Source organism: Abramis brama (genome assembly GCF_963993115.1).
Source record: "Abramis brama genome assembly, chromosome: 12".
Taxonomy (NCBI): domain Eukaryota; kingdom Metazoa; phylum Chordata; class Actinopteri; order Cypriniformes; family Leuciscidae; genus Abramis; species Abramis brama.
The window spans coordinates 34,520,762-34,534,137 of NC_139974.1; positions in this window are offsets into that span (position 1 = coordinate 34,520,762).

Genomic DNA, 13,376 nt, shown 5'->3' on the forward strand with positions numbered 1-13,376 from the left:
TTTAACACAAGTTAATACAGTTTTGTATGTTTTCACATTATATTTCTTATCACATTTACCATTGTGATGGCTCAAACCGTGGCATGTACTGTATATGGAAAATGCCATGCAAAGAAACAAAGCAATAGCCGTCATTTCACCGTCTAGGTTAACTATAGACCCGATATAGTCCAGCTATGAGTCACTTCTAGCCAAAATAATTCAATAACCTTGAATTTGGTCACGTCGTTTTTGCCAAAATAACTTGCGAGCTGTATGATATTCCATCATGTAAGCAAAGTAAACAGTGATTGCAAGGTGTTTGTATTAATTTCTTCACTCATTGCATTTTGTTATCTAATTGATGATAGTCTATTTTTGGGCTATGGTTTAGACTTCTATTAAATTTTCACTGACAGCCCAGATTTTGCCTTGTTATAGCCTAGACGTCTGGGCTGTGTTTGGACGGCTAATAGACGTCTTTTAAACACAAAATTGCTTGCTGGGAAACAAAGGTCATGATTTAGAGAAGAGAAAAAAAATATATATATAATAATAATAATATATATATATATATATATATATATATATATATAGAGAGAGAGAGAGAGAGAGAGAGAGAGAGAGAGAGAGAGAGAGAGAGAGATTTACCTTAATTAATAAATAGACAGATCTATTGTTCGCCTAGATAAACACAAGTTTCAAAGTGACTTCAATAAAACTACGACATCATAAAAGTAGCAGCATATCAGTATGAATCAATTACCAATAACTGCAGCTCAAGCACCATTGTGACGTCTCAAACTCAGACAAAGAAAGAAACACAAATTTTGCACTTTAAATCAAGTTTAGGCTATACAGTTTTATGATGTATTCATATACAAAATATTCAGATTGGGCTAACTTTTTGTTGGAGATGATCTTTACTTACCACATCATTGTGGCAGATGCACGGTTGTAAATTTTAACCAGTTGATGAAAATTAAACAAATGTAAATTCAAAAAATCGAAACAATTTGGAAATTATGAGGTATCTATTATCTATATTTACGGAGCAAATAAAAATAGTTATAATAATTTATCATTTTGACTCATCCCTTTTCTTAAAAATGGATTAACCGTTTCACAAAACCTCTGAAAGGCGTCGGCTCAACAACTCACTGCACCAGGAACAGTCTCTTTTGGACATGCCCCGGATCGATTCGAAGATCGAAGTATTTCGAGTACGGAGGAGCTTACTGATGGGCAGTGCTGCTGGGTAAGTCACACAAAACAACTGTCCACTGCGGATTACCAATTATTTGAGTAAGCAGCAAGTTTATTAAAAAAAACAACAACCTACAAACACTTTAAACTAGAGTTACCAGCTTTTGTGCACTAATGCTACATGTAGGCTATATTTGTGCAGTGTTAGTATGTCTAGTATGCGTTCCTGAGATGAGTACCATACTCATATAAAGTGCACGTCTATATTGAATTTACTGTGGCAGTAAGTTATTTTAGGGGACGTTAACATTTCACAGGAAAAACTTTAGTTTTTCTCCTCAACTAATTCCAAATAATGCAGCAAGCTTCACGTGCTCATCGCGTGCACTAAGCTGCTAGTTCAGGTGTCACGTGCAAACAGATACATGTACACATGAGCGCAATTCGTGCTTTAAATGAATTTAACATGCATATTAATATTTTAGAAATCTCAGCAAAGAGAGGATTTGGTATTGTTGTATGTAAATGCAAACTATATTCATGTTCTAAATGTTTGAATATTTTTAAAACCTGAAGCAACACATTAAATTATATTATATTACATTACAAGAAAAAAACTATTTCAGCCAAAATGTGCACGTATGTGGTTTTATTAGAACTTTTTATATCACTTAAAATACCACGCCACTCGATGACGTAATTACGTAAGACGTAAACAATATTGTTTGAACTGATTCTTTCCAGCGAAGTGTTTGGAAGAACCGATTCTCTGTAAAATGTCTGACTTCATTATTCAGTCTTGTAGCTTCATAATGAAACTTTCTATCCAAACACAAGAGGGCATCAGAGTATCACTCTCAGCACTGTATCAAACTCGATTCATTTCGAAATTTATTTTCATCTGTGAAGTAAAGAACAATCTTTAAAAGAACAAGTAAATTCAAGTAGATTAAAAAAACAAACAAAACAAAAAAAATTCTAAATAATTTGTTTAGTGCTTGCAGCATTCTGCTATATTATTATGATCATTAACTGATGTTTTGTGTATGCATTTTCACAAACCCTGTCCTCAGCTTGCTCTGCACACATATTCTTTCCTTTATGTGCTAATATTAAATGATAAACTTTTAAGCAAACCACAACATAGCAACTCTGATCAAAGGAATGTCTCTCTAATTGGCATTAAATATTAAATTCCCCTTCCTGTTGTAACGCTGAAAAAAAAAATAGTTTACACCAATGTGCAATTGACACTGAGCCAAAGAGGTGAGAAGTCATAAATATTGATGGTCCAGAAGTGCTGTGCTGGTTTAATGATCCATATACGTAAATAGATTTTTCTGTTGTCTATACTACAGCCCTGTAAAATAAATCGAGAATTGACAAGGAAAGTGAATGCGAAATCTTTTATCGTTATGTATTAGCATAATTAAAAGTGGGATAGAGACAGTGGGCAGTACGGTGCCAGTTTTGTTTTAATGAATGGAGTGACTCAGCTGTGTAGAAGAGGCTCATTAGCAGACTTCAGTCAGGGTCTTGTGCCCCAGGGCACAGTCTCTCATGTACAGCCTCCCCCCTGCTGGCTGAGCCACATTTGGACGTGCTGTAGATCCAGGGGAAGCTATAGACAAAGATATATAGCCGCTAACCCCAAGCGCGAGACAGTTATGCTCCTTCATGCAGGTCAGTGGATAATCTAATTTAGTGTAATGAATCTAAAATGCAAGGAGGAGGTTCATGTGCTGTGCACGTCGCTGAATGTGTACACACAAACACCCAGCATTTGAAATAAATCTGCAATTATTCCTAAGCATTTGTTCCTGGTGCAGTTGAAACGTCTCATAGTTCATACCGGCACATGTGACAAGATGTTTACTGCAAGCAAACCCAAGAAAAGGTCACTTTCATACCCTTTACTGCCAAGAGCTGTCACACATCACATTCCTGCACAGATATCCAGTGCAGGAAAACACAGGACAGCTCGGTGTCTGGTGGACAAGTGTTTCTTTTTATTATGTAAATGTTAAAACATAGCGCTAATTGGTTTTCTGCATGAGTGGCATCTTTGAAGCAAATGTCTGATTGCTGGTTGACACGCACATATTTAACACAATGGGTTTTCCCATTGTTGTCTGTTTGTGTAATTGGTGTATTGGGTGTGAGATACAGAGGACTTTCATTTTATATACAGTATCCCGACTGGCTTGCCTGGCTTGCTATAGATTAAACTTGGTACGAGGGACGATACCTGTCATAGTTCATACCGGCAGATGTGACAAGATGTTTACTGCAAGCAAATCCAAGCAAAGGTTACTTTCTTCCCCTTTACTGCCAAGAGCTGTCACACATTACATTCCTGTGCAAATATTCAGCACAGGAAACCACAGGACAGCTCGGTGTTCGGTAGACAAGTGTTTCTTTAAATATAAAACTTATCGCTAATTGGTTTTCTGCATGAGTGGCATCTCTGAAGGAAATGTCTGGCTGGTAGTTGACACGCACATATTTAACATAATGGGTTTTCCTATGTTTGTGTAATTAGTGCATTGGGTGTCTGTGAGAATAAATACAGAGGACTTTCATTTTGAAGCTAAACGGGGTTGAGTGGCTGGTTAGTACCTGGATGGGAGACCTCCTGGGAAAACTATAGGTTGCTGCTGGAAGAGGTGTTAGTGAGGCCAGTAGGGGGCGCTCACCCTGTTGTCTGTGTGGGTCCTAATGCCCCAGTATAGTGATGGGGACACTATACTGTCAAAAAGCACTGTCCTCCTTCGGATGAGACAGAAGCTGTGTCCCAATGTGAAGGCTGCATCCTTCAAAGGACGCAGACCATGCGCAACCAGGCGTTTCTGATCACTGCTCCTGGCGCCAAGCAACGATGCGAGAGGACAGCTGCCATCCTGATAATTCATTTGATATAATTGAGTAAACAGCTATGGAGCCAGAATTGGCTATTGTCATTTTTATGTTTTATATTTTACTGGAGGACATGGTGAGGATGTTTCAGCCCCGGCGCTGCCGGATCATGTATTTTCGGTTTAGCCCTGTTTGAATATAAAACCCAATTGAATATAAAAAAGTCCAGTATTTCTCCCGCTCGTCATCGGCAGCTGTCACAGTTGCCAGGCGACAAGAACAATCCTCCGTAGGCTAGACCGGTCCGAGCGCTTCAGATGCGCCCTTCGATATGGGACGCAGCTGTAGTTAGCAACAATTTGTTAATATTGTGACAATAGACCTACATTTTGTTACTTTAATTTTCGGAACTGCATATTTCGTTAAGTATTCACGTACAAATGTGAAGTAACCTACTGAAGTACTTTTTTTCCCTCACATATGATTTTACATTAAACTACACAAAAGTATATAGTTTAAATGTAACAACCTTGAAAATATTCAGAAGTAAAATGCAGTAGTAGCATAATATAAATGCAAAACTATCATAAAAACCCTGACAAGGATTTTTTTTCCCCTGCAGAATACGTACCTCTAGTTTTACTCTTGATACTTTAAGTTCATTAGAGTATGCAAGATAATTTTGCTTAACTAAGGTTTTAGTAGTTTTTCCCCAATGCAGTATTAGTAGTTATTAAAAGTACTTTTTTCAGAAATATACTCTTTTAAAAAAAAAAAAAAAAAAACCTCAGTGACATGGCAGCCATCGATTGAGTCAGCCCTGCAAACCTGTTGGTAGACAGCTAGTCTACCAACTAGTTGTGGATAGTGTAAATATGCACTCAAACACTCTGGAGACCATCCCAGATGATGTCCCACCAGCAGGAGGCCTTACCAGGGTCTCTATTGTGGCAACCCATCCCAGTCCAGCAGCACACCAGGGTCTCCCTGCTCAGCTGAATACAAGTCTAGATCATTTTTTTCTTATTTTATGTACTGTAAATTTAAATGTTTATGTTGATTTTGATATGTTTAACGTATGTTGTTAATAGTCGGAAAAAGTACTTTAATGTAGCCCGTAGAACAAATGATTTTCATTTACCAATTTTATTTGAAAAAAAAAAAAGGTATAGAAGAATTTGTTTCATGTAGAAATTATGACTGTCATTACAAAAATAAACAATGTCCAGAACAATTCATTGTCTTTTATTTACACATTTAAAGTTGCATACAAATAATGTACAGATTTTTTCTTTCCTTTTAAAAAATAAAAGTGGAAAAAAGTGAAACAAGAATATGTAGAAAAAATATATATTTTTCAATCATTCTCTCAAGAAGAGAAAACAGCCTGTCCATCCTCTCCCTACTCTCCTGTGCTCTCCTCGCCTCTGCCTCCCTCTCTAGTTGCCCTTTGTCTCACCGCCTTCGTGCTGGTGCTGCTGCTGCCCCTGCCTCCTCCTCACCGTGGGCACCCATTGCTGAACTCGGCCCTGGTGTGTCCTCAGGGATTGAGGCAATGCGGACAGGGGGGTTGGTGCAATGCCTCTGTCCCAACACCTCATCCATGAGGACAAACCAGGGCCAAGTTTCAGCAGTGGGTTTCCCACTCACACCCTCACCTGTCCCAGGACACTTGCAATCCTAAGGGCAGAGCAAATGAACCATGGCTTGTTAACAACAACAGCACAATACATTTCAGCAAAGATGTGTGTATTAATTTTCTTACTTTGTATTTTTTTTTTCTCCTGAATTGCTCTAAAAAAGCAGAAAAGGGTACTTAACACAGGGGTGCAATCTTAAGTGCATTGTTAACACTGCAAAATATGGCACATCAAGACATGCATACAAAATACTTCAGAAATCATATTTCTGGAAACTCAAATTTGGTTAAAACCTTTGTAGACATAGCTTTCATGACAACACTACAAAAACACATAAAAGTGAAACCCCATTGCCTTATCTAATGCTTTTCTTATTGTTGTGGGCTTTATAGGGTGAGTGATATTTCTTATAATACACAAGTGAGATAGACTAGTGCAAATATTACAAATAGGTCGTTAAACTAATATTAGCACAAGTTTTGCCTCAAACTACCTGACAAATGAAGCCAGGCAATGGTGACGAAGGATGAAGATGAAGTTTATAAGAAACTTTAACTAGCTATTTGAGTAAATGAAAACATAATACTTACATTTAAATGTGAATTTGCTGTCCACCACCGAACTCAAGTCTCGGCCGCCTTTAAAATGAAATAAAAAATGCTGTCGTCGCCGGCGCGCAATGACTTATGGGGTAAGATAGGGTAGGATAGGCCGCTTAAGATCCTTTTATGTATCCTTCCTTTCACGGGGAAACGAAGGGTGCATTTGGCGTCGCTTTTGAATCAGGGTAGCCTTCATCGCGTCGCGATGACGCAACCGGCCTTCGAATACGTCCTTCGAAGGATGCAGCCTTTGAATTGGGACGTCCTTCGTCGCACCGCTGTAATGCAATCGGCCTTCAAATACGGCCAATCGGCCTTCAAATACGGCCTTCGGAGGATGCAGCCTTCACATTGCACAGCTATTAAAACCGTGGTCCTTTTATTTTTAAAGAGTAGGGCTTTAAAAATGTGCCCACTGGCCTCTGTCTATCATCATGGCCTCCTAATCATCCCCATATATACTCATTGGCTTCATCATTGGTTCACTCATTGGTCTCCTCTCCACCAATAAGCTGGTGTGTGGTGTTTGTTCTGGTGCAATATGGCTCATCCAGGTGGATGCTGCACATTGGTGGTGGTTGAGGATTTATACAGGTTATATTCCGTACAAGGGATGATACCAGTATTTGTATACCCGTTTAAAGGGGGGAAACTTACTTGACAACAACTCCTGTATCAATATACAATATTCTGAATAATCGCTTTCACACTATATTTTGAACATGCAGAATTTCAATGAACACTGCAATGGTTGTAATATGGTGTCATAAAAAAATAAAAAAATAAAAAGTCAACATTTTTTTTAAAATAAATGTAAAAAATATAGAATCGACTGCACCGCATCAAACCTGCAGTTTTTGTTCTTTTCAGCTAAGATATGACAGCGTGATGTTTCGATTCTCTACTGGTCTTGCAACTTCACGTGATATGAAATAGCAGGTCAGAGTTCACCAAACTTGAACATTGGAATGCAGTGAAATTCACACAAGCTTGTGTTCCTGGGCTCCCGTATTCACATGCATACAAATGGAAGTCAATGGAATGGAAATATAGTGTGACTGCCCCTTGATGCAACAGAAAGTATAACTTTTTTAAAGTGAAAGTTCACCAAAAAATAAGAAAACTGTCATCATTTACTCACCCTTGTGTTGTCCTTAGTTCTTTAGTTCTTCTCTGGAGGACAAAAGAAGATGTTTTGAAGAATGTTTTTGTCCATACATTGAAAGTCAATAGGATCCAATGTTGTTTGAACCCCAACTTTCATCATAGTGTTGTCTTTTCTGACCACTATACCGATCATTTATTTTCAAGAATATCCTCTCATTCAATACTTGTGTTATTTACTGTATTATGTCGAGAGGTTTACAGTAGTAACATTTATGACTGTATGGCCATTCTGAAGCAGCTTTTATTCTGTTTCATTATCTTTCAGAGAGGGTTTTGGTTGCAGTGCAATTACTAGCCAGGAAAGGTTAATGAGAAGCAGACTCTTTCTTTGTCTCTCTCTCTCCTCTCTCTTGATGTGTTTATATTGCATTTTTCAGCACAGAGGGGAGTTTGTTGTGTGATGCCTTGTCTGTTGAACGCCAGATGCACATGGCTGGTTTTGGGTTTGCTGAGGAGAGTCATTCAGTCTGTGCTGCTGGTCAGGAGGGGCAGTTTGTAAAATAGTGTGTTCTGCTGTTAGTGTCACTGTAAAATGTCAGTTCAGAGCAGAGAACAGCGGCCTTATCGCGTCCTCCTTCTGTCCAGTGCCTCGAGGGGATGGATCCTATTGTTTCGAGAAAGAGGTGAGAGGACAAGGATAGATTATACACAAGCTCAAACACACACACACACACACACACACACACACACACACACACATATTCATATACTTTCACACAGCCAGATATGTGTCCGCTCTGTATCTCTCTCACACACACTGACATTCAGACAGTTGAAACAAATGAAAAGGTGCTTTTCTGCCAACCCATAAAACACTCATCATGAATCTTGTGTTCTGTTTGCGGTCAGTGGCTTTAATGAGGTCCGCTCGTGTGACTGCACAGATAAGGTAAAGCCTCTGAATGCTACGACAGTCTTACACTCGCCTCTTTTTATGCTAGACCACTAGACCAGTCCAGCGATTCAGCACCTTGGAGAGCGGCAGCATGCATTCACTGAAGTGCAGATTGTAAGAGTGCCTATTCAGCATATATTGACCTTTGTGACTAGTAGACATGAACTATGGACTCACTATATTGTTATTTTTTTGTGTGTGAATGAACGTCTTTAATAGAATTGCATTCATCATGCTGTGAGAATGTTTATGTCATGTTGCATAAACTGGTATGGGGAATGTAAACAGCATAGTTATGAATAATGAATAAACCAATAAAAGACACATTTACATAAAATTTACATATCAAAGGAAAGTTCTACGCAGTGATCATAGGCAATAAAGAACCACTATTTATGACACACGCATATATCAATATTTATTCTCTCTTTCTCTCTCTTTATATATATATATAAAGAGAGAGAGAAAGAGAAAATAAATATTGATATTATGTAACTACTCTTATTGTTCATAATTAACTAAATACTTCATCAGTCCTTCTCCCAAAACGTGTTTTTGTCTTACCCTGATTTACTATGGTATCATTTTTATACTATGGTATAAATGTTATACCATATTTTATACTATGGTATATAATAATAATAATAATAATTATAATTATATGATTGTATCTATATTATAGTATGTATATGGCTATTTTATTTTATTTAAATTAATTATATTCATAAATACACTGAAATAAAACAAATAAATTAAATATAAAAATAATAATAATTAAAAAATTATTTTATATTATCCTTTATCTGAATTTTATTTTTGTATTTTTTGGGATAAAAAAGCTGGTTACACCCAAATTTAAATATTTAAGTCTACTTAAATTAAGACTTTATGTAACACTTAGGCCCACATTTGTATAAAAGCAGTACCATAATGATTTATGACTAGTGGAAGTAATTCAAACTTATCAGGTCCTTTCAGGCCCTCCTAATTACATACCTGCCCTATGTGATGAATGCAGAGTATGCTGATCTGATCAGTCTTTTTTCATTTGAACTACACAGCACTCTGTCCCACTGAGGCCAAATGAGGAGAGCTGGAAGAGTAAGTTCTTTTAATCAGCCTAATTACTGCAATTGTTCAAGAGAAGAGGTCTTATGAATGATAGCCTTGCTTTTACATCCATTTATGTCCTTCCTAGAGGAATTTCACACAGAAATAGGACATGGAATGTAGCTCATATACGCGTTTCACACTGTAAATAGATCTTACAGTTAGATGTGACAAGATGTTTTCACATAATTGCACTGTAAACAATTTCTAACCCTCCCAAATCAAAAATTTCAAGTGACCGATAACATCTAAATTTTTCAATTGGCCCAAGTGAAATTCTTGTTGCAATAGTCTGTTAACATTGGCTCAATGAGAAATAATACGTCAGTATTATAGGTCACTTGAATTTTTTGACTTGGGGATGTAATTTTTTTTTACAGTGTGGTTAGCATTTTGTATACTGCACAAATACCTGCTAAGATACATTGGATTCTATATTCTATAGTATTTGTTTCCATCAATTTTTGTATCTATCATCAATCTATCCAACTCTTTGTGCAACAAACTGCAAAGGAAAAGAGAGCTGCACTTCAAAGTGCTTCCAATAAACCAAATTTATTGAAAGAAGTACTGAAGACAGTCTGATGATAGATTGTTATAATTGCGCTGTGTGCAGACAGAGCTGTCTGATCAATTCAAATGTAAAATTGCATCCTTACGGTCAGAGGAAACCTTGATGTAAATTTGATTTACTTTGCATTTGCTGAGACTGGAGTGTTTTTTGATAGGCCAAATTAATGGCTGCATTAGTGGATAAAGTGCAGACTAAGGGCTGGAGAGCTTTATAATTTACTTTTTAGCACAGACCTGTGATATCACCCAGCACAATTGCCTATTAAGAGCTGCATTTCTCTTCAGAGATTTCCAGTCCATGCTGTAGACTGAGTTTTTATGGTTGAGGAGTTTGGGGTTAGATTAATGATCCCTGTTAATTTTTTTTCTTTTCTTTATCAGTGGTCAGGTCAGTTGGTTGTTGTTTTAGCTTCATTTTGTAAAAGGTAAACAATGAAGACTGGGATTGAATGGACATATATATATGTATTTATATTTTCATATATATTTTTTTATTTTTTTGTCAATGTATATCGTATGTAATTTAATATGAACTAAAATGAGGTCTTAAGGTCCTTGCACACTGAGTCCGAAATTTTCGCATGCGTTTTTTCATATTCGTGAATATTCGTGATTCGGTGGCTCTAAATTGTCAAAACACCATTCAAAATGCTTGCTACGGATGCGAAAAACGCAGAAAATCGAACCTAATCCGATTTTTTTTTTTTTTTTTTTTTACGGACAAAATTTTCAGAGGCAGTGTGCAAGCGTGATTGACATAACGTGAGGTTGTATTTATTTTTTAACGCGCAAAAATTTCGGTGTGCAAGGGCCTTTAGATGAAGATGTTTTAGGTCTTTCATAACTAGTTATTTTCATGAGTTATTATAAGTACAGTCATGACAACTTTAGGGATAGTTTGTAAAATATTTTATTAAAGGTCCCGTTCTTCGTGATCCCATGTTTCAAACTTTAGTTAGTGTGTAATGTTGTTGTTAGAGTATAAATAATATCTGTAAAATTATAAAGCTCAAAGTTCAATGCCACGCGAGATATTTTATTTAACAGAAGTCGCCTACATCGAACGGCCCGTTTGGACTACATCCCTCTACTTCCTTCTTTAATGACGTCACTAGAACAGTTTTTTTTACTAACCTCCGCCCACAGGAATGCTCCCTCAACTCTACCGAAATTCATTTATGTACTTGCGCACTTCTTGTAACTTAGTGCGTTTACTCAGCTCTTACGGTGATTTTCTGAAGTAAAACTGACGCTTCATCTTTTGTGTGATGTACAATAAACTTTATTAAACTCATCAGTATATGTTTGATCATCATTCGGACCTGGTCCGAAACAGTAGACTTGTAGGCTATTAATAAATAATGGATACATACAAGCAGATGACAAATACGTTATAATAACCGTAATTAAACTACTAAACTATACCTGTTCCATCTCTATACAGCACTCTGACTCTGTAGGCATTATTGTCCGACTCGAAATGAACACCGTTTCTGATATTATCATCATTCCGTGAGATGAAATTGTCCTGAGAGACTGAGCGCGAGCTCATGAAGCTCCGCCCCCTGTGTCGTCCAGCAGCAGCTTATTTGCATTTAAAGGGCACACACTAAAACAGCGCGTAAATTGAATGTACATAGGTTTGGTCTTGGCGTACTAGATCTGCTACTCTGCTGTATCTATGGTTGCTGCGGCAAAGCAAGTTCAATTTGCTTCTGAATAATGCTCAGAACATACAGTACAACTAATGGAAACTTGCTGCTGCTGCTGCTGCTAGAGAGAGGGAGAACCCCCTCCCATAGCAGATTTAGACAGGTGGTGCTGGGGAGGCGGAGGGCTAGAATAAGAATTTGCATAGTGTGCAGAGATGCATTCGTTTGGATGTGTCGTGGTAATAAAGGGAAAGGGAAATGGTAATGGATACATGAAATCGATTGGGTGAGAATGTTATATTAAACAAATTAGTCAGAACACGAATAGAGTTTCATGGATGAAATATTAATTTATCTGCCTTACTGTTTTTCATGGTTTGCTGTTATTGAGAAAACTGTCCTTACCCAATCTCATGAGAATTCGTAATAATTTGGCATGAACTCCTAAGAAATTATACTAGCTGGGTCATGTAAAGAATGTACAACCTAAACCTAAAACTTATCATGAATTCAACCCTGTACACATACCCTTAACCTAATTATTATTATTATTATTATAGAAAAAAAAAAACTTTTTGTACGCACCAAGTCGTGTAATGTTATATGATATTGCCATCACATGCAAATTATAACGAGTTATCATGAGAGTGTTGTTTGTACTTCTATTTTTCACAGCCTTGTTTTCATTTGCCTCAAATTAAATATTCCATCTACTAAGATCCATTGCGCTTATAATGATGAATTTCCTATGGCATCAGTGCGAATGAGAAAGAAGTGTTTGAATCAGAATTAAAACGCAATTAAAAACTCATGTAGAAATAATGAGAATATTATAGACATGCTTCCTTATATCCCACTAACAGCAGCTGAAGGCGTGAAGAGGAATGAGCCATGTGGTTATCCCCGTCTCAACATCACTAGAGTGAAAATTGGTGTTTACAGTCACGACGTAGAGCCATATCTCAATGTTTTTCTCAAATAATTATCACACTTCAGATTGGATGGATCGGATGAACAGTTTCTTAAAGACACACTTTAATGCAAACAGGAGACTGCTCATATTAAAATGAATGTTTGCATTTGGGGTGAGAATATTTGGCTGTCATTTTTCAGCGTCTTGCTAACTCATGAATTAATTATGAACTGGATTGTGTAATCTCAAACAAACACAGCAGTGAATGGAGTGTATACTGTATAGTGAGATCACTAGCATCATTTTACCGGCGCTAATGGAAGCCGTTTGAGGATCTAAATGTACTTTGTTTACATTTGTCAGCGCATTATTTTTTGTTTGTTTGTTTATTTATTTATTTATTATGTGGAGTGTTTAATGAATCAGTCATTTCACCATCTAACTCCATCTTTTTCTTCAGTGTTTTGATATAATAACTATACAAATAAATGTTATAATATAACTGAATATTATATTTAATAATATAATTTATAATGCAAATTATAATAATATTATATTTATGTAAATACTTGGTTACATTTTATTTTGAGTCCACTTTAGACATTGTAGTACTATCTGTAAGCAACTACATGTTATCTAACTCTTATTAATTTGCTACTACATGCTAGATAACTCTCATTAGAGGATTAGTAGACTGTTAGGTTAGGGTTCAGGTTAGTAGAATAAGCAGACATGTAGTTGCAAAGTTACTTAAAGTCAGCAGAATGTCTGTTTGTGGACCAT